Source organism: Tamandua tetradactyla, chromosome 13 (assembly GCF_023851605.1).
Source record: "Tamandua tetradactyla isolate mTamTet1 chromosome 13, mTamTet1.pri, whole genome shotgun sequence".
In the NCBI taxonomy this organism is placed as follows: domain Eukaryota; kingdom Metazoa; phylum Chordata; class Mammalia; order Pilosa; family Myrmecophagidae; genus Tamandua; species Tamandua tetradactyla.
This window is the reverse complement of record NC_135339.1, coordinates 94,655,787-94,678,328: the sequence shown is the minus strand read 5'-3', so window position 1 is coordinate 94,678,328 and position 22,542 is coordinate 94,655,787. Positions and strand designations below refer to the sequence as shown.

Here is a 22,542-nt window from a genome sequence, read left to right as displayed (position 1 = left end):
CCCATGGAGGGGGCTGCTGACACCCAGGGCCCCGCGGAGGGGGAGCTGCTGCAGGCCGCCATGGGCACGAGCTCCCTGGGCTCTGCGGGGCCATCCCCCCTAGGCACGGCATGTCCCCCAAGTGTGCCCGCCCTCACCCGCCGGTCAGTGCTGGGAAGCCAGGCCTTTCTGCCTCCTGGGGACGCAGCAGCTTCAGAACCAGTAACCCCATCCCAGCTAACGGAAAGCTTCATTTCCTGGAAAGCTCTCAGAGCTGGCATTTTGTGGATATGATTGAAGGGGGTGCCCAGTTGGTGGTGACCGCCCTCTCAGAGTGGAAAGAGAAGAGGGGTGCCCCTCCCGGGCCACGGCTGGTCTCTAGTGCTCGGGAGGGGGACGGGCCGATGCAGGCTCGGTCTGTACCCACAGCGGGTCAGGCAGGCGGGGCGGGCCAGGGGAGTTTACTTGGAGCTCTTCAGAGAAAAAACACTCAAAAACCTCCAGCTGGTGGTATACTTTCCCCAGGACGGGAGTTTTCACCACAGGAAGCTCAGTTTATTGATAAGTTGAGGAGGGGCCGGGGCTGCTGCAGCGCTCACAGCCACCCTGCACCCGAGCACGCCAGGCGGGGGACACGAGCTGCGCCGGCGCAGCCCAGGAAGGCTGGGGCTCAGGAAGGGCTGCTGCCTGCTTGCTTCTGCAGCTGGACACTGAACTGCAGTTGACTTCGAAGGTCTTGGACTTCTACCTTTGAGGTTATTGTAAAACCGAAACTTCCAGCAACCTGCCATTTTAGCCACTGGAACATTTTAAAGTGTGCTTTTGTAAAATATAAGATTTCCTGGAAACACAACCATCCCAGGACCCAGAACAAACTGTGTCACCTGTGGGAAGGGAACTGTTGCTACCTGGGGACACGCCAAGCTCCGGTGGCCCCCGGGAAGGCACCCTGGGCCCCCAGGAAACGCCGGGACATGCAGCCACACCCCACGTGCCCTGGGAACGCCTGGGTAGCACCCAACGCCGTCTGACCCAGCACCTGTGGGTGAACTCCTGACGTGACAAAAGGGATTTCAGAGGGGACTGAGGTTGGGGGCGGGAGATGGGGTCCATTGGGGGGGGACTTAACGAGACCTCAGCTGCCCCTAAGCTCAGGGAACCTCTCCCAGCCGGGGTCAGGGGGGTGGAAGGCCTGGAGCCACCACCGCAGGCAGCCCCGAAGGAACGGCTCCCGCTGGCACTTGGCCACAAGGACAGACGTCTTCCCAGGACTCGCGGAGCTGAATTCTGCTGTTGACCAAACCACCAAAGTTAGGAGCAAAGAAAAGGCTCCTTTCCCAGAGAAAGGAAGGTGGCCGCCAACACTCTGACTTCAGCCCAGTCCAGCCTTCTGAGCACAGAGCAGTAAGACAACACTCTTGGGCCATTTCCAGCTGCTAATTTGTGGCAATTTGTCATGGAAGCAACAGAAAACAAATATGGATCCCAGGGCCAGAAAGGGCTGCCGTGCTGTGGGGGTCCACTCTTGACTGGACGGAGGGTGAAGGCAGCAGGGGACCGCTGAGGCCACAGCTGCGGGCTGGGAAGAGAGGGCACCACGGCAGGAGGGGACTGTGGGCACTTGGGCCATGTCCTCCCGTGACTCACTGGCCGGCTGTCCTGTGTCCCTCGTGCACTGGGTGATGGAGGGTTACCGTGCACCGCCCTAGTGGTTTGGCCATCAGACAACATTGGTTCATGAGAGCCAGCTCAGGTAGCTGTCTGGTGACCCCAGTGGCCCAGCAGTGGGCCGCACAGCTGCAGCGGGGGTGAAAACGCCTCAGTAAGCACCCGGGGAAGGCGGGCTGCGGCCACCAAGAGTTAGCAGCCCAAAACACACCTGGGAGAAAAATGGCAAATTCTGTTTCTAGCAGAAAAACAGTTTCTCCAGTCTAAATAATGTAATCTCATTAAATTGGGGGAAGAAAGGCCCTCAAATAGCTAGATGATTGAAAATGATTTCACAGCCCAGAAACGGACCCTCTATTACGGATTAGAATACAATACATTCTATCCTGTAGGAGAGGGAAGACTACTGTTCATAAGTACTGGGGCTATTTGGCTAATTGTAAGAAAAGTATATCTATGGAAATGCTTTTTTTAGCCCATAAATTTTTAAACGGATTAAAGAGAATTAAGGGTGAAAAATCAAGAGATTAAAACTACTGCGAGAAAGCAGAAATGAGCATTTTTCAAATCTCTGGAGAGGGAAGGTCTTTGTGGGCTTAAAGAAGATAGAAGGATTTCATAGGGGAAGGATCAATAGATTATACCACCTTAACATTTACTTATCTTTATTACAGTTACATAATGCAATTAAGAGGCTAAACACAAGTTGAAACACCATTTGCAGTAAACACAACAAAAAAGTTAATACCTTTATACTGAGATTGTGAAAGCCATTAATGTAAAAAACTAAATTCTTATTAGATAAATGAGTAATGATCAAAGGAGATAATTTGCAAAAAGGAAAGAAAAGTAGTTTTTAAAACACTGAAAAAAGTTAAAAAGGACATGAAAAAGTTAGAAGGGGCATAGCCCAAACACCCCTAAAGACTGAGAGAAAGATTGAAGGTGATGGTGGAGTCATACAGAGAAGGTAGGGCTTAACAAATGAATATGATTCCTGAATCAGTATATTGATATTTCTTTTAGTCTCCACTGTCTTGGAGCAGCTAAAAGCAAAAACATGAAATTGTGGAACTGTAATCCATACCGAAATCTGAAATCTGTTCTATAACTACTTGCTAAAATGTACTTTGAAATTTAGTGCTTTTATTTTACAATTAAAAATGTTACAATGAAAAAAGCACATGCAAGAACCACCTCTGATTAGGATATAGAAAATCATAAGTAAACGTTATTCCAAACCTGAATATGAGAAAAAGCAATATTATCTACAAACTCCTAATTTCCCTTAAACCCACTAAACAGCTGATGTCACAAGGTAACCATGGGAACTGAATTCCAAAGAGTGATCGGTTCTTCCAAGGACACACGGCTGCATGGCCTGTGTTTCACCTCTGGCAGAGCACAGGAGAAGCAGGGGACTGCTGTGGAAGTGGGTAAGAGGAAGTTAGCTTAAATGCTAACAAACGCCAAAGGGCTGAATGTGGGCTGGGGCATCGGCTTAGAGTAACTGGGTCCCAGACACACGCTTGCCTCTACAAGCCTCCATGTGGGTTCACAAGGGCCAAGGGTGGAAGATGGCACAAGCCCCTCCTGGTGGTGCAGGCAAGCGGGGGTCCGCCGCCCCTGGGGACAGGTCTGAAACACTCTCCACTTCTCAGGACCCAGCCTCCAACCACTGGGAGTGGGGGGCGCTGCAGACCCTCTCATCCCCAGGCCCCCTGTGAGAGGGTGAAAGTAGAATCCCTTTGCCTTCCGGCCCCAGAGACTCAACCAAGGCCAACCGCCCCTTGGGGAAGAGCAGAAGCAACAAGCATTCGCCCTGCAGAGGGGCACCAAGCAAAGCAGAGGTCAGCGCCCACTGCAGAAAGGACAGAAAACTCACTACTGCCCAAGACCCTAAACAGATACAAAGCAGAGTTCGGGAGAAGGGCCCCCGCCCTACGGTTCAGGCACACATACCTGGGCTAGACATAAAGCTGGACCAAGGCACTCAAGATTCCCCTTCCCCAGCAACAAGCCCAGCAATAAGTAACAAGCAAGAGAAACCCACCACCAGGCGAGGGGTAAGGGTCCAGCAGGAGACCCCTGCGTTGGCACAGGTGCAGAGACTGATGAACGTTCAGAGCAGAGCAGGAACCCAGAAAATCATCTCCCCCCACCCAGGCACCACATGAAACATGATAAAAGGGCAGATTAGAAAACCTGCGCCGCTGAGGAAAAGATATCAACACAACAACAAAGTTCTAAAGACGCACACACTAGCTGAGGAAGAGATGTGCCCATTTCTGGGCAGAAATGCCCTTTGTCTCAAACTCCACTTCTCTTTTACACCCAGTGTTTGCCATTCAATAAAAATTATGAGACACAGAAAAAAAGCATGAAGAAGCAACCGTCATCAAGAAACAAAGCATTCACAGAGCCGGGTTCAGAAATCAATGGTTGTTGGAGCTACCAAAGAGAAACTTTAAAATAACTATCCCTAATACGTTTAAGGATCTAGTGAAAAAGTGGGAAAACATATATGAAATGGCAGAGAATTACCCAGAGAAATGAGAGCTACGAGAGACTCAGATGGGAATGCTAGAAATAATAAACACACTATCAAGAATGAAGAATGTCTTTAACTGGCTCATCAGTACACCTGACACAGCTGAGGAAAGACTCAGTAAAGTGAAGATAGGTCAAAAGAAATGATCCACAATGAAACACAAAACAGCTCCTAAAACTGACATGCAATATCAAGGACCTAACCTAATGCGGTCGTAGTCCCAGAGAGAGAACAAGAAGAAATAGGTGAAGAAATAAAATGACAGAGAATTTCTTCAATGTTAGTGAAGCACAATAAACTACAGATGCAAGGAGCTCATAAATCCTCCAGCACAGTGAAAAAGACAAAACCCTAAACATGTTATGGGAAAATTGCTTAAAACCAAAATTAAAGAAAAAAACTTGAAAGCATCCAGAAAAGAAGGGGAACAAGGTAAGAATTATGAAAGATTTCTCATCAGAAACTATGCAAGCTAGAAGACAATGGACTGACATCTTGAAAAGCGCTGTAGGGGGAAGGGAGGGGAAGGGGAAGCCTGTCCAGACAGACTTCTAGACTCAGCAAAACTACCCTTCAAAACTGTAGGAGTTCAGAGCCCTCACACACTGCTGGAGAAAACTTGAACACAAATGTTCACAGCAACATTATTTACAAATAGCTCAGAACTGGAAATAACCCAAATGTCTATCAACTGAGGAATGGAGAAGTAAGATGTGGTACATTCATACAGTGAACTATTATTTGGCAATAAAAAGGAATGAGGTTCTAATACATCCACAATGTGGGAGAACCTTGAAAACATTAGACTCCTGAAAGACAGGTTCTATGACTCCGTTTATAAGAAAAGGTCAAAATACACACACCTACAGAGACAGAAGGTAGAGTAATGGTTGCCAGGGGCTGGGGGGAGGAGGGAATGGGGAGGGATTGCTGAGTATGCGATTTCTTTCGGAGATGATGAAAATGTTCTAAAATTGATGGTGGAGATGCTGAACAACTCTGTGAATAAACCAAATGTACCCTTTAAATCAGTAAATTGTGTAGTATATGAAATACATCAATTAAGGATGCCCAAAAGAAATGAAGAAGAAATAAAGACTTTTATGGAAAAATAAGAGTTGAAAGAATTTGTCACCAACAGAGCTTCACTAGAGAGGATGTTATAGGAAGCTCTTTAGGTAGAGCAGATGATATGGAATAGAAAATTAAATCTGCACAAGGAAATGAACAGTGCTCAAAGTAGTAAAAATGAGGGCATATAGAGAAGACTTTTAACATATGTTTTCAATCCCCTTAAGGGATAGTGAGTTATTTAAAGCAAAACTAATAGCAAGGTATTGGTAGGGTTTATAATACATACAGAAGTAAATCATCTGGCAAAACAACAAAAGGAATGGCAGGGAGAAAATGGAAGGCATTAATTATATGTGAATTGGTATAATATCATTTCAAGAAGCACTATAATAAATTAAAGATTATATTGGAATCCCTAAGACAAGCACTAAAAAAGTAAACAGAGAGGTAAACCGGTCTTCCAGCAGTAGAGATGAAACAGAGTCACAGGCTGCTCTGTGGGTAACCCCCGGTCACTGAGTGGGCATCTTCCTGGGTATGGACATTGGAAACATCACTTTTTGTGATACTAGCGATGGATCCCGTATCTTCACATTTACCAAAACTTCTGCTTCTGAGCCACTGTTGCCAGTTTTTTCTCCAGCAAATCCAAGAAATGATGATGCAAGCCTCTGAGTACCTGTTCTACAATGACTCCAAGTAACCCTTTCCTCCAGCACAACCCAAAATGGACTAAAAAAGCCAAGAAAACAAGCACATTTATTGGAATTTACTTTGGGCTTATACCTACAGCTTTTCTACTCGGTCCACATATTGTACAGACACTAGAAAAACGGGGAACATTTTATGAATCACAAACACCAAAATGTAATTAGAGATGAGACTTCTGGGAGGATGGCTGACTGCAACAGCCTGAGCTCAGCCCTGCTCCACGGAAGTCAGAGAAGGGACAGGAGGCGACTGAGGCTGCCATTCGGGAGTGCAGCTGACCTGGGGGAGCTTCTGCACCACATGCGGCACCTGGTTGCAGAGGCCGAGGAGCTGAGAGGCAGAAAGGTGGAGCCCGGTGGGGAGGCACAGAGCCACGGAAGCGCACAGACGGGAGCCCAGGACTAGGAAGTCAGCCAGACCCTGTTCCTTAAGCACGCTACTCTCGCCGGCACAGGCCCATGACAGCGACTCATCCCACACGCCACACACACGAACCCTGTCACCTGCTCCCGTTCCCCACACTCCAGACGCCCCTACCCCACCAGACCCCAGTGCACGTACCTGCCCCCCACCCCCACCCCAAGTGCAGCCCAACCCACCTCTCCTGCACCACACTGAGCACTACCTCCCCCTCTGTTCCCTGCAGGCTGTTCCCAGCACATAAAGGCTGTGGGCACCGACCTCCACACCCAGGCTACCCCTGCCCCCACCCATAGTGTCGCACAGCCTCACCCCCTCTCCCTGAGCTCAGGGCATCCATTTAGGGCACTCCAAGGCCCATGCATGTGCACGGGTCCCCAATCATGTCCTTCAGCTCTGGGAACTGCACTTTACAACAGTCCTAGAACTGCGCATTCCCACAGCTCTCAGCCTCACTTACCAGCTGTGAGAAAGTATCGGCCTATACAGCCAGGTCACATCTGCCCCCAAAGGCATAATGCTGAACTGCTACCATAGCTCTACACATACGCAGAAAGGGACCCGTGCCTTAGACCAGTGCACACCAGGGTTATGCCCCCCAGACCGGTGCACCACACAGCTACATTCTCCCTGGCCGCTGGGAACCCACGTTCACAAGCATCAGCATAACATATCCATACCTGCCCTGAAATAATCACCATACTCAGTGCTCCACTCCGTGCCGTGCTCCCTATGGTACAACCACCCCACCAACACAAGGCCTTAGACTACTGAAAGAAATCAAATCAAATCACAAAGTGAATCAATCAAGATATTTACATGCCACGAAGACAGCAGAAGATCACTGAGCATATCACAATGCAGACAGATACAGCCCACTGTAATGACCAAATTGAAAACACCAGAGGAGACACAGGCATTGGAACAACTAATCAAAGATGTTCATATAACTCTACTTAATAAAATAAGTGGGATAGCAAATGACATAAAGGAGATCAAGAAGACAGTAGAAGAGCACAAAGAGGTATTTGAAAAAATAAATAGAAAAATAGCAGAAATCACAGAGATTAAAGACTGTGTTAACCAAATAAAAGACGTACTAGAGGCACACAACACCAGATTTGAAGAGACAAAAGAAAGAAGAAGTGATACAGAGGACAGGAAAATTGGCTTCGAAGACTCAAAACAGCAAATGGCAAAAAAAAAAAAAAAAAAAAAGTTCAATGGGAACTCAGGGAAATGAGAGATAAAACAAAGAGCACAACTGTAAGAATTATTGGCGTCTCAGAAGGATAAGATAGGTGTAAAGGGCTAGGAAGAGGCGTTGAGGATATAATGGGGGAAAACTTCCCAACCCTCATAAATGGCATAAACACACAAGTCAAAGAAGCCCAAAGAACTCCAAACAGAATAAACCTAAACAGGCCTTCTCCAAGACACATACTAGTCAGTCTGTCAAATGTTGAAGAGAAGCAGAAAATCCTGAAAGTGGCAAGAGGAAAACATCTACTATATACAAGGGAAACCACAGAAGACTGAGTTCAGACTACTCAACCAGCACCCTGGAGGCGAGAAGACAGTGGTATGATATATTCAAGATTCTGAAAGAGAAAGACTTCCAACCAAGAATTCTGGACCCAGCAAAATTGTCCTTCAAAATTGAAGGAGAGATTAAAGCTTTCACAGACAAAGAAGTCCTGAAAGAATTTGTCAACCTGAGACTGGCCTTATGAGAAATACTAAAAGGAGTTCTGCTGGCTGAAAAAAAAAGACAGGAGAGGGGGGTCTGGAGGAGGGTACAGAATTGAAGAGTACCACTAAGGGTAATTTAAAGAATACAAAGAGAAAGAGGGAAAAAGAATACATAGATCTGACAAATAAAATAAAAAAGATAAGATGGTGAAATCAAGAAACACCTTTTCAGTAATAACTTTGAATGTTAACGGACTAAACCTACCAATCCAAAGATACAGCTTGGCAGAATGGATTAAGAAACATAATCCAGCTATACGCTACTTACAAGAGACTCATCTTAGACACAAGGGTACAAATAGATTGAAAGTGAAAGGATGGAAAAAGATTTTCAATGCAAGTTGTAAAAACCAAAAGAAAGCAGGAGTAGCTATACTAATATCGGACAAATACACTTTAAATATAAAGATGTCATAAGAGACAAAGGAAGACACTATATACTAATTAAAAAGTCAATACACCAAGAAGATATAACAATCATAAATGTTTATTCTCCCAATCAAGGAGCTCCAAAGAATATGAGACAGACATTTTCACTGGCTATAAGAAAAATGCAGATCAAGACCACAATGAGACACCACCTCACACTATAAGAACGGCTGCTATTAAACAAACAGGAAACTACAAATGTTGGAGAGGATGTGGAGAAACTGGGACACTTATGCACTGCTGGTGGGAATGTATAATGGTGCAGCCACTATGGAAGACAGTTTGGCAGTTCCTTAGGAAACTAAATATCGAGTTGCCCTATGACCCAACAATAGCACTATTTGGTAATAGTGCTTTCAGAAGAGCTGAAAGCAACGACACAAACAGACATTTGCACACCGATGTTCACAGCAGCATTATTCACAATCACCAAAAGATGGAAACAAACCAAATGCCCATCAACGACGAGTGGATCAACAAAATGTGGTATATACATATGATGGAATATTATGCAGCAGTGAGACAAAATGATGTCCTGAAGCACATGACAAGATGGATGAGCCTTGAGGACATAATGCTGAGCGAAATTAGCCAGACACAAAAGGATAGATACTCTATTATTCCACTTTCATGACCAGCAAAAATGTTATAATCAGAGGCTTATAATACTGAAGATAGGGGACTTAGAGCTACACAGAAGCTAGAGATGGGAGAACCATTAGCTAATGAGGTTGAACTCCAAAGTAAGGGAATAGATAGAAGAGAAGGTGATTCTCTAGTGGGTCTCGAAGTAATATTACCGCATTGAAGATGAACACGAATGAAAGGGGCTGTATAGACCTACTTGTCCCACTCATTCACACTAGAGATAAGAATTAGTTCTCGCAAGAATTACTTCAAGGATATGATTCTTATATAAAGAATGCTTAAGTTCAGGGTACAGGGGGAAAACTGCTATTGCATGCTATGAGCTATGTTCAAAACGAAACCATCAGCACTACCACAGCAACAGCAGAGGTAAATAATGGGGGGAAGGGCAAGAGTGAAGAGGAGGTTTAGATTTCCTTTTTGGTGAAGGTGTGTTTATTGGTTCTCTGTCTCTTGGGAACAATGAAATTATCTAAAATTGAGGACGCTGATGGACGGTGGACTTTGGGCCCTCTACATGATACCCAATGAATGCAGGTGGCTGAAGGATGCACTGATGGAGAAGTAGATTGGTGAATGATGGTGTAAACTATGAATGAAGGTTATGCTGCTACAAAAAGGAACAAAGTTGTGAGGCATGCAACGATGTGAATGAACATGTGGGACATTTGGTGAGACAAAATAAGCCAGAAACAAAAAAACGACAATGGTGTGGTCACTTTTAGAAAATGTTTATAAGAAAACAGGGGCCTAGATTGCAAGCTTTTAGAGCAGACACATTAAGTCCGGAGTGGTGATGATCATTTCCGGATTCCGAGAGGCTGTTTTGTAGACGTGACCTGACATCTAGAGACAAGAACAGAGCCAGACAGGGTGGGGTTAAAGTGATTCAGAAAACAGAGGTGAGGAAGACCATGTCTTCATTTTAGAACCACACATACTCTCAGAGACCAATGGAAGAAAGGTTTATTTGATCTGGAACTGAAAGTTTCTGTAGTGCATAATCTAATTCAACCTATATACAGTATATACAGATATACAGCATATCTGTATACTCACTTGAACAACTGAAACACGGGAGCATAGAATAAAAAAGAGGTCCTTTAGTCCTGTACAGATTATTGTAATGCCTGGAAACATTGTAGAGCAGATTAAGCAGACAATGAAAAAGTACTGACAAAGTCCCCTGAGGGAGGGGAGAAAGAATATGAAATTATTAAACCTTACCATCAGGGAACCTCCTGATACTATGACAAACTTTAGAGACACTCAAGTCAACAGGCCATGCCCTCGAGCATTAGGCTTACTCTTGTGAAGCTTATGTAGGTAGCAGAGAAGCTTAGACTACCCACAGGCATGCCTAAGAGTTACTTCTGGAGGACCTCTGTTGTTGCTCAGATGTGGCCTCAGTCTCTCCAAGCCCAACTCTGCAAGTGAAATCATTGCCCTCCTCCCTACATGGGACATGATATCCAGGGGTGAAAGTCTCCCTGGTGATGTGGGAGATGACTCCCAGGGATGAATCCAGACCTGGCACCGTGAGATCAACAATTCCATCCTGACCAAAAGGGGGAAAAGAAGTGTAATTAATAAAGTATCAGTGGCAAAGAGAATTCAAATAGAGTCAAGGCTACTCTGGAGGTTGCTCTTACAAAAGCTTCAGGTGGACCTTGCTACCTGACCTGCCAACCTCCAGCCAGGACCATTCCAGCCAATCCTAAAGAACACCTAGGGCAATATGTAAGATTCTACAAGGGTTCCATGCATAGAGTAACTTTCTAGAAGTCTACAACTTCCAGATGGGTCTCTGGTCCAGATAAGTCCTGAAACCTAGCCCAGCCTCTCCAGAACATCAGATAGTTCCATCTCCCTACCCCATATTAGTGACAGACTTCCAAAATAAAAAATTTAGGATTGCCATAGCCCAAATCTAGAATTGCCATAGCCCAAACTAAAGAGAGGTATGGAAAGATCAAAAGCGATGGTGGAATTATACATAGAAGATAGGACTTAACAAATGAATATGAATGTTAAACCATTAAATTGATATTTGTTTTAGTCTCCAGTATTTTAGAGTAGCTAGAGGTAAAACCTAAAATTGTGAAATTGTAACCCATGTCAAAGTCTGAAATATGTTCTACAACTAATTGCAGTGTTGCGCTTTGAAATTTATAGCCTTTTTGTATATATGTCATTGTTCACAAAAAAAGAAAAGAAAAAAATTGATTGTGATGATAAAAAGGTATTAAATCCCTCTAGCCCCCAATATTCTGAAACAGCTAAAAGGAGAAACCTGAGAGGATCGTGTGGCAGCCCATGACAAACTCTGGGATCTGACCTGTAACCACATCTTGAAGAGTGCTTTGGAAAGTATTGCTTTCTTATTTCTTTGTTTTGTATATATGTTATATTACACAATTTAAAAAAAGTTAAAAAAAGAAATGAAGTTAGGCTTAAAAGAAGTTTCCCCTTCCTCTAGTAAGCAAAAATCATGGTATAAAAATCACTGGAGCAAATTTTATCTCCTCACTACCATTTCCCAGTTAATAAATATATGTTTAAAAAAATTTTAATTAGAATACATTTTGTATTTTTAACACTAAATACTGCCATGGTCAGACTTAAAAATAATAATAATTTTGGGGGGGATGAGGGGTAATAAAAGTGGGTAGATTGCCATACTAATGGTCAGTGCTTCTCTCCTTCTGAGGGTTAAGGGTATGGGATGTATGAGGGTTTTCTTTTTTCTCTTTATTTCTTTTTCTGGGGTGATGCAAATGTTTGAAAAATTATCATGGTGATGAATACACAACTATGTGATGATATTGTGCACCACTGATTATATACTTTGGATGAACTCTATGGTGCATGAAGATATATCAGTAAAAATATTTAAAAAAAAAACAAAATTGAGTCTTAAGAAATACTCAATCCAAAAGAAGGCAGGAAAAGAACAAAATGAAAAGAGCAGAAATCTATATTTAAACACAGTGATATCACTAAAAAATGTAAATGGGCTATTCAACATGATTAAAAGTAGGCATTTTTAGAATAGATTTTTTTTAAAAAAAAGGAAAGCATCAACATTAGGCTGTCTATAAGAAAACCAAATATAAAGGCATAGATTAGTTAGAAGTAAAAAGATGGAAAATGTTAAATGATATAAACTCTAATCAATAGAAAGCACAGCACCACAATTAGTTGTAGAACATATTTGAGACTTTGACATGGGTTACAATTTCCCAATTTTAGGTTTTTACTTCTAGCTGCTCTAAAATATTGGAGACTAAGAGATATCAATTTAATGATTCAGCATTCATATTCATTTGTTAAATCCTATCTTCTATGTATAACTCCACCATCACCTTTGATCTTTCCATCCCTCTCTTTAGTTTGGGCTAGGACAATTCTAACTCTAATATTAGACTAAGTAAATTTCAGAGCAAGGACAGTACCAGGGATAAAGAGACACATTACATAATGATGAAAGGAGTCGAGAATTCAAGATTGTGTATAAAAATATTTAGCAAAGTAGGAATAAAAGGAAACTTCATCAACTCAAGAAAGAACATTGACCAAAAAAAAATTAAAATCACTTTTAATAATGAAAGACAATGCTTTCCCTCTAAAGCAGGGAGCAATGCAAAGACTTCCACTCTCACCACTTCCATTCAAGATTGTGTAAGAAGGAAATATGAAAGGCATGCCAAATGGAGATCAAAAATAAAACCGCCTTTACTCACAAAGGACATGACTGTCTGTGCAGGAAATCTTGGAGAGTCTGTGTAGAACACCTGTGAGTTTCCCAAGTTAGCAGGACAGAAAGTTAAAAGAGAAACCAATTATGTTTCCATATACTATCGATGAATGACTTTTATTTTAAAGCAGTACCATTTACAACAGCATCAAATCAATATGAAATACTTAGGAAGAAATGTAACAAAGCATTTGCAGTAATTGTACCCCTAAAGCTCCATGACCCATGACAGAGGCAGATCAGGGGTTCCCGGGGAGGTGCGGGAATGGGAGGGAGAGAAGGACCGCAAAGAGGAAGGAGAAAAACACTAGAGGCGATGGACACCCTCACTCTCTTGTCTGTGGTGACGGTTTTGCAGGTATATATATGTCAAAACTTATCATATTGAGCCATTAAAAGAGACTTTCAGAGCCAGAAATGCTATGTGAATCTGGCTGTTTGAGGCATCACTGATGGAAAAGGTTGCCTGGCAGGTTCTTTTGGAAAGTGAAATAAGATGTTTGAAAAATCTTCCAAGTGCTACTAACTGTTAACCTAGGAATTCCATATTCAGGACATCAGTGAGACCATACAATGCCTGTACTTTTGTGTCTCGCTTATTTCACTCCAAATGATGTCTTCAGGGTTCATCCATATTGTTGCATGAATCAGAAAAAACTTAAATATGCAGAAAACTTCGTGGTAATGTTCAACGCAATGTTATTTATAATAGTGAAAACCTGCATGCTTAGGAATTAAGTTTCTGCACAATGAATAGTATGCAAACTTCAAAGTGATGTTTAATAAAAAAAATTCTAAAATGGAAAATAAGTATCTCATTAAGAAAAAAAGCAGAAAATAAAAGTGTAATTGATAGAATGATCTTAAGATGATAAAATAAATCCATAGAAAAAATGAAAAGGAAAATATTCTAAAAATTTTAATCATTTGTCTTGTGAGATTTGGAAGAATGAGATTATTTTTATCTTTTTCTTTTATATATTTAACTTTTTTTCCACAATGAAAATAAATTAATTTTATGAAAGAAAAAAGGACATCTGACAGTATTCTTATATCTCTGAAGACCATCTACCACCTACCAGAGTCCAGAAAAGGTCCTTGAGATGCAAGAAAAAAAATAGATAAGCAGGAACTCATGAAATCACAAAGCTTTTGTGCATCAAAAGAGTTTATCATGAAAGTGAAAAGACACCATACAGAATGGGAGAAAATATTTGGAAACCACACATCCAATATATCCAGATATATAAAGAAATCCTACAATGCAACAAGAAAAAGACAACCCAATTTAACAACGGGAAAAAGACTTGAATAGACATTTCTCCATCGAAAATATACAAATGGCCAAAAAGCACATGAAAAGATGCTCAACATCACCAGCCATTAGGAATTGCAAATCACAACCACAATGACACAACATTTCGTAACTATTAGAACAACTACTATTAAAACAGAGAAAATAACAAGTGTTGGAGAAAACGTGGAGAAATTGGAGCACTTGTTCCTTGTCAGCAAGAATATAGAATGGTGTACCTCTTTGGAGGGGAAGACAGTTTGGCAGTTCCTCAGAAAGATTAGTTTAGATTTACTATATGACCCGGCGATCCCACTTCTTGGTATACACCAGAAGACTGAAAGCAGGGACTTGAACAGATATTTGCACACTTATGTTCATTATTCACAACTGTTAAAAGACGGAAGCAACACCAGTGTCCATCCACCAATGAATGGATAAACAAAATCTGGTATGTGCTTACAATGGAATATTACTCAGCCACGTAAAGGAATGAAGTTCTGATTCATGCAACAATATGGATGAACCTGAAGACATCATTTGGAGTGAAATAACCGAGACACAAAAGGACACATATTGTATGATCTCACCATTATGAAATAACTAAAATAAGCAAATTCATGGAGTCAGAAACTAGAACACAGGTTGTTAAGCAGGTGCCGGGGTGGGGTTGGAAATGGTAAATGAGTTTGTAATTGGTGCAGAGTTTCTGTTTGGGGTGATGGAAAAATTGAGTAATCGGTGGAGGTGATGGTAAGGCAGCACTGTGAACACAGTTGCCACCAGTGAGATATATATTTGAAAGTGGGTCAAAGGGGAAATTTTAGATTGTGTGTGTGTGTATATTTATTTATACACACACACAAAAGGACATATAACCAGAATAAAAATTTTAAAAAGCCATAGGAGGGCAGGTCACAGTAGCTCAGCAGGCAGAGCTCTTGCCTGCCACGCTGGAGACCTGGGTTTGATTCCCTGTGCCTACCCATGCAAAACAAAAACAAAAAAACAGGAATCTACCACTCATAGAGCTAACTAATGTAAACTATGAACTACATAGTATAATAAGTAGCATAATAGTATAATTAGAATATTCTTTCATTATTTTAACAGATGCACCACATTAATGCAAAGTGTTAATACTAGGAAAAACTGAGTGTGTAAGGGAATTATTTGGGACCTCTGTATTTTCTTCATGATTTTCCGGAAACCTACAATGGCTCTAATAAAGTAATCCCGAGAGCTGGAGAGGGCCGCCATCTGAATGGGTGCTGAGATTCCTGGAGATTCCACACACCATAACAACCTAGGCGTAGACGGAAGAGGTGAGTGTAAGACTGGAGAGGAGCTGGTGGCCTGTCAGAGGGGAAGCCACCTTCCCTTCTCCAGGTTTGCTCCAGCAAACTTTACAATTCACCACCGTCACACCCTCCTACCCTCCACGGCGAGGTGGTCAGCCCACGGCTATCGGCCCTATTCTGAAGACTGGGACAACTAAGCACTCCCCAAGTGAAAGAGGCATCTCTGAAAGCATGGAAAGGCAGGTGCTTTCAGAAGCTGGGTTCCCCTTTTTGGGCTTACAGAAAGGAAAAACAAGAAAGGATGTTAATGAAATGTCTTCAAGGAGCCAGCCAGATCTGCCTCACACACAGTGGTAATTAATGGTTTGAAGAATTTTATAAGTGGCAAAGTGGGTGAGAAGCACTTGTAAAAGGTACTTGGAGAGAGGGGCAGCTCTGGGTGGGAACACCCACTGCGGTTGGCGTGTGAACGCCCACAAGCAGGGATGATGGCCTCAGCACCGCCACACCTGCGTCCAGGGCACCTCGTCCACCCCCGGGTCCTCTGCCCAGGGCTGGCTGGCCAAGAACCCTCCATTGGGTCAGACTCCATGGACTGGGCCCATGGGCTTCATAAAGAATTCACAGCTACCAATCTGTCCCGCCCAGTGTCACCGCCATTCCTTAATTCTCTTTCTTAAATTCTGCTAGAAGCGCTCCTGACTTCTGACTTCTTCCTGCTCTGAGATCAGAGCGAGTGAGAACTAGCATCACTCCACCCCTGCCAGTTTTGCTGTTTAATAAAACTCGGAACTCGCTGCAGACCACACAGACCTGGGCGCAGGAGCATCAGGTTCAAACCGGTAAAACAACTTCAGAAATCCCCTTGAGCTTCATGAAGAGTCCAAATTTTAGCTCAATCTGGTTTCACTTCGTTACAAAAGCTCTTGAGCCCACCAAGGGGGCCGGCTGGGGTCCCGAGTGCAGACGTGTGGATCCAGGAGCCCACCGCGGGAACTGCCTGGGGTCCCGAGTGTAGACGTGCGGATCTGAGGTCCTTCCTGCTCGCACGCCACCCCACCCCCATCTTCATCAAGCCCTCGCAGACTCGCACCCCAACGCGCAGATGGGAAAGCGTGTTCTCGGGGGCACGACGCGCCTCGACGTTCTCTAGAGGAGAGGCGCCTTGGCACCGCGCTCGGGAGTCTTGCCTCCGGGAGCCGGTCAGCCCTCGGGGCAGCACCGCCAGGCCGCGTCTCGCAGCCTCCCCACGTGCAGAAAGCCAGGGACTCCTCCGGACCCAGGGGCTCTCAAGGGGTCAGCCCAGCAGGCGGGGCAGGTCCGTAGGGAAGGCAGTCGCTCAGGGAGCCTGTGGAAGCATCCTGTACCCAGCGCGCCCGGGACGCGCGGGCCAGCCCAGAGCGTCCGCCTGCTGCGCACGGGGTTAATTCAGGTCCCAACCCCAGGGCCTGGCACCCAGCTCTCCCCCGGGGCAGAAGGCCCTTCCCTGGGCTTCCGTTGAGGCTTCTCTTGAAACCAATTCTCCGAGCCCAGCCTGTTGGAAGAACAACCCCAACGCCGCCGAGTGCCAGCGGGGCCCGCCGAGGGGACTGCGTCTGGGAAGCCGCCAGGCCCACAGGACTCCTCTGCAGCCGGCGCCCAGCGCGGCACCCGGCTCTCCGCCGGGCGTGAGGCACTGGACCAGCAGTGCCACCACGACCCTGACACGAGGACACGTGCCGAGGGCTTCGCCGAGGAAGCCTGGCGCCTGATTCGGGCCATCTCACCAGGACCACTGTCCCCGCGGCCTGCTCCTTTTCCACCCTGCGCTGACCCGGGCCGTCTCGGGGACTGAATGGAAAACGCCTGCCACCTGCGCGGCGCCTGGGTGGCCCTACGCGGCCGAGACGCGCCCTGGAGCCTCCGCAGGACGCCAGGCCGAGCTGGGGAACAGTGGCGTGGATGGTGTGACAGGCTCGAGGGCAGAAGCGGCCCCCACTGTTGCCAGGGTAACCGGGACGCGCGCTCGTGAGCCGAGGGCTTTAGATGGAACGAGCTCTTAGCTCACCACAGAGTCCAAGAAAGGAAACCCCCTGCGGCTGCGTCAGTTCACCCACCCTGCCTACGATCAGAGGCACTCCCCTCCACCCAGCGCAGATCTGCCGATGCGCCGAGGTCCCTCGTGCAAACGCTGACCCTGCAGGCTGGATATGCAGACGCAGGGTGTCTCTGCGGCCTCTTTCCTCAGCTACTGCCCTCCACATATGACCCCGAGCTGTTCCAAAGGCTGCCATCTACCACAAAGGCCGCCCATCCTCAACTCGGATCCTGATTCTGAATGAGAAAACTCTTCATCTCGGCAGCGGGGCTGGTTGTCCCACAGGGACAGACCAATAGAGAATTTACATTTCGATGTGTAAGATTTATCCTCTTAGTCTATCACAGTTAATAGCTGATCTCATTTGCCCGATGGCCTGCGTTGTGCCCTGCCACAGCCCTGCCGGCCCCAACTGGCCACCGATGTTCTCTGAACAGCTGGAGAAACCGAGGCCCAATGTCAGATGACTCCTCCTTTCAAGGAAAGTTATGAAAGTCAGTTAACAAGCTGTTGTTTTTCCCCAAACGGTGAAGTTCCTTGCATAAGAGGTGATATTGTAAAGAGTTGTAAAGAGAAGGCATCATCAGTTCTAAGCAGGCTGGTGGCATGGCTCAACCATGAACATGCCTTCTTGGTAAAAAAGCACCGAGCCAAGGAAGCAGGTCCATCCACCGTCCCGCACAGGCATGAGGGAGGCAGTAGAGGCCTTCCCCGCCATGCAGAGCAGCTCCCTGGGGTCTGTCCCCAGAATCGTCCCCATTCCACACTCAAGTAGCGTGGGAATCTGTCACCCTCTCCCACTCCCCACTGCCATGTGCACAGCTCCACGCTTGGAATGTGGATCCAATAAACAGCCCCGTCTTACTGAAGGCTGGGTCTCGGAAACAGGCAGGCCCAGCCCTCCTGCAAATGGTTGCCTGAGCACGAATAACACAAGGACATACTAGGCATCTTCCTCTACGCTACCCTTTGCACGGTTAGGATGACATATTCCACAACCCGTTCATGCTCAGGCCACATATGCACGCGCCCTAAATACAGACAAGAATCCAAACGGAGTAAAGCTGTGCAAGAAGCACTCCGTCCAAACTGAAAATAAAAAAGCCTTTGCAGCATTCAAAAAACAAACAACCACACTCACAAACCCTTTCCGTTGGTGCATTTCTCACCGAGTTTTCATCTCCCCAGCTTGTCCACGACCCTGTCCAGCGTCTGCGGATCAGCTCCGGAGGCTCTATGACTCAGCAAAGAGCCCAGCTTTTATTTTTCAGATGGAATTTACCACGCTGTGACTGCCTCCAGGGGAGGGAGCGTTTCCCAAAGCCGTTTCTAAGCAGAGTTCTCCAGCCCGCATCGCCGCAGCCCTCCCCGCACATGGAAAGGCTGGGCGCGGGGGCATTCCTGGCGACAGTGGCCTCTGGCTCGCTTCGCGGGGGTCAGGGACGACGGCAGGGGGCTGGAGGCAGAGGGGGGGTGCTGCCTGCACTCGGGGAAAGCTACAGCCAAGTCGGCACCTGCCGGAGAGCTGCCGAGTCTCTGCGTTCAGGAAAGGAGGGACGTGTGGGCTCTGGATTCGTTTAGCTACTTCCCCACATGAAATACGAGGGACCAGAGCAATTTGCTGGATAATTCCTGCCAAGAGCATTTTCCCTCAGTAACCCGGCTGCTCCCAAGTTGCACTCCTGGGGGGGGGGGGGTGCACCTTTCAGGGCTTCCTGTGGCCTGGGGTCAGTACCTGAGTGCATGTCCCCGGTGAGGGGTGACTTGTGCTTTAAATGCTGAGGTTACAGAAGCCATTCGCACCCATTAAACTCTTAAGAAATGAAGGGGACAGTAAAACCCAGGCCCTTCGTGTGCTCACCCTGACACAAATCACAGCCAGATTTAATAATAAACCTCTGGAAAAGCAGCGTCCAATTTGGTCTGCTCTGTAAGAAGCCGGGGGGCTTGCCGAGCTCCAAGCAGGTGAGCACTTAGGGTCCAGCCCGTCTCCACCGCGTCTGGTGTGATGATGGAGAAGGTTTGGCCTGGTGACACCAGATGGCCGGTTCTCACTGCCCCGCCCAATCCCATTCTGCCAGGGCAGGTGCGGAGGCGGCAGGGGCGCTGAACCCAGGAACGGCCTGTGTGCGGCCCTCCCTCTCCCGTCCTCTGCTGCTGGCCGGGGAGGACCCCACAGCCTGCTCTGCTCCTACCAGCCCCGCCCTCGGGACCCCCCACCCCCCTCCCACGCCCCCCCACCTCCCTTCTTCCCATCGGACCCGAGTGCCAGCTCACCCTAAGGCTGCGAACCGGCTGTCAGTGCTGTGATAGGAGTTCAGAGGAACAGACCAGAAATGATAGAATATCATCTGATGATAAGGTGGGACACGCAGTTTTTGGTCGCCCTGGTACTTGTCTAGTTCCAGGTAACTCGAACAAATCAGAAAGAATTACTCAGTCTTTCCGATGAAGGCCCCTGCAGTGTTTTAATGCAATGGCGATGCTGGCGGATGGCCCCCTCACCCCGTGGGAGATGTTGCCTACTTATCACCACGTCTCTATTTCACAAGTGAGAAAAGTCCTCACCCCCTGGGCAGGGCCCCGGCACTGACTCAGGACACACCCCCCGCGGTTACCACCCCCCCAGGAGCCAATGGGTGGAGGGCAGCTGCGTTTTCAATGCACGTGCCCTTTGACCCATCAACTTAACTTTCAGCAACATTTCCTGAGGAAATGGCTTAATGCTGCATGTGCACAGATTTTGCTTTAACAATACGGTTTTGGGGGGGGTGCATGGTTCAGGAATTGAACCCAGGTCTCCTGTACGGAAGGCGAGCATTCTACCACTGAACCACCTATGCACCAACAACCCTGTTTTATAACACTTACCCTGTGCTAGGCACTGTTAAAGTGCTTTAAATACAACCAATTTTAGGATGACTGTGGCAACACTGTCTAGAATAATATGGTGAAAAAAATATGGTGAACCATCCCAAATGGCCAAGAATAGAGAGGCTATTTGCACAAACAGTGGCATGCACTCATACCAGAATATCACGTCACCTGCACTTATTTCATGATGTGTACAATGTATCATTAGAATAGGTTATTAAAAAGTGTATTGTATGATTGCATTTCTATTTTTAAAGTAAATGTGCATGTGTGTGGGATGCATTTGCAGAAAAGTGTCTGAATGTGCGTGTGCCAAAATATAGCCATTTCTATCTGAAAGTGACAGGATCTCAGGTTGCTGGACTTTTGCTTTATATTTTTCTGAATTGTCTACACTTCGTTAAACAATGAACATGTGTTTGCTTTTAGAATCAAAATAAAATCAACTTTCACTTTTAAGCAAACCGATGCATCCTGCTGCGTGCTTTCTGTCCCTGCACAGACCGACTCCTGGCAGGTCTCTCTGCATACGGACCTCCGAGGGAGACCCCCGGGGGGTTGGGGGGCTTGCCGAGCCCTGTGTTAATTTCTAAAACTTTAGGAGCATCTTGCTCATTTAAGTGCCATCTGTTTTTCTAATTATAAAAGTAAAATATGCTTACTGTGGTAAACTTGGAAAATAGAAGAATATACAAGAAAACAACGCTTCAGATTGCTCCTTGAGAAACTGAGGTTCGAAGTGTGCCTCCTAGGTGGCCTCTCAAAGAACGCTGCCTGCTTCAACCCAAATTTCTTTAAGCTTTAGTCTTCAGCAGGACAAGACAGCCAAAGGCAAGAGCCGCGACTGGTTGAGTGCTGAGGACATCAGCTCGGGCAAGGGGTCTCAGACGCCAGGACCCAGCTGCCCCATAGAGCGCAGCCAGCTCTGCCATCTCTAGGAGATCCTCCATTTTCTCCCACGAAACGAGAGCCCAGCCTCAAAGCTAGGAGGCCCCCATGTCTGCTCCTGGCCCTGCCTCCACTTTCTCTCCCCACAGGTGTAGTTTAGTGAGGTTGGTTCCCTTGCGACGATTCTCAAATCCACACCTCTGCCACCCCATCCCTCTTGAGCCCCAGCTCCACAGAGGCACCTGCTGACCGGGATCTACTCCTCATGGGCATGAGCCCCTCGCCCCGGCACGACCTCAACCATCCTCCCCTCCCCCAAAGTCACTCTTCCTGCTTCTGCAGGAGATGCCCCCCCACCAGTCACCCAAGAGAACGCCTGGCCCCAACCCTGCCCCTCTGCTCCTTGACGGCCACCTGTCCCCGCCCCTCCATCCACTCTTCGGGATTCCCCCTGGGATGACCAACTCACACCACTGAAGACCCACTTCCCGCCCCACCCCCGTCACCACGATTCTGGAGGTCCTAGTGCTGTCCCCTGCCTGGTTTTGCATTTATACCACACAGGTGTGCCTCACTCACAGTCAGGATAGTAGTGCTTTATAGGTTTTGAAAAAGAATGTACAGGGAGTGGCAGTTTGAAGTTTTATGAACCCCAGAAAAGTATGTTTGTAAGTTAATCCATCCCTGTGGGTGCAGACCTACTAAACGCAGGGCCCTTTGATTAGGTTGCCTCTGTGAGATGTGGGTTTTGACCCTCTGTCTGTAGCCCTTTAAGAGAGATTAAGACACATGCAGAAGCTAAGAGGTGAAGTCAAGAGAAGCTCACCAAAAAAAGGTGCAGAGAAGCTGAGAGAAGCCACTGACGCCAGAAGCTGGAAGCAACAAAACCTGAGGAAGGGGGACCAGCGAACATTGCCACAGGCCCTGCTACCTGACAGGCACTCAAGCTCGCTGGTGGCCGGTGTTCAAAGACGGTACTGTCCTGTCGATGTTCGAATTTGGACATTTTCACAGCCTGAGAGCTGTAAACTGCTAAGTTACTAAATCCCCATTGTAAAAGCCAACTTATTTATGGTATATTGCATTCGGGCAGCGTTGGCAAACCAAAACACGTACTAT

General features: G+C 46.4%; 1 protein-coding gene across 1 annotated transcript in view; it reads right to left on the bottom strand.

Annotated features, from left to right (window-relative positions):
• Positions 1 to 22,542, bottom strand: part of JAKMIP3 (Janus kinase and microtubule interacting protein 3) — a 166,285-nt gene that overhangs the window by 81,388 nt on the left and 62,355 nt on the right. The gene's annotated exons all lie outside the window — the stretch shown is intronic.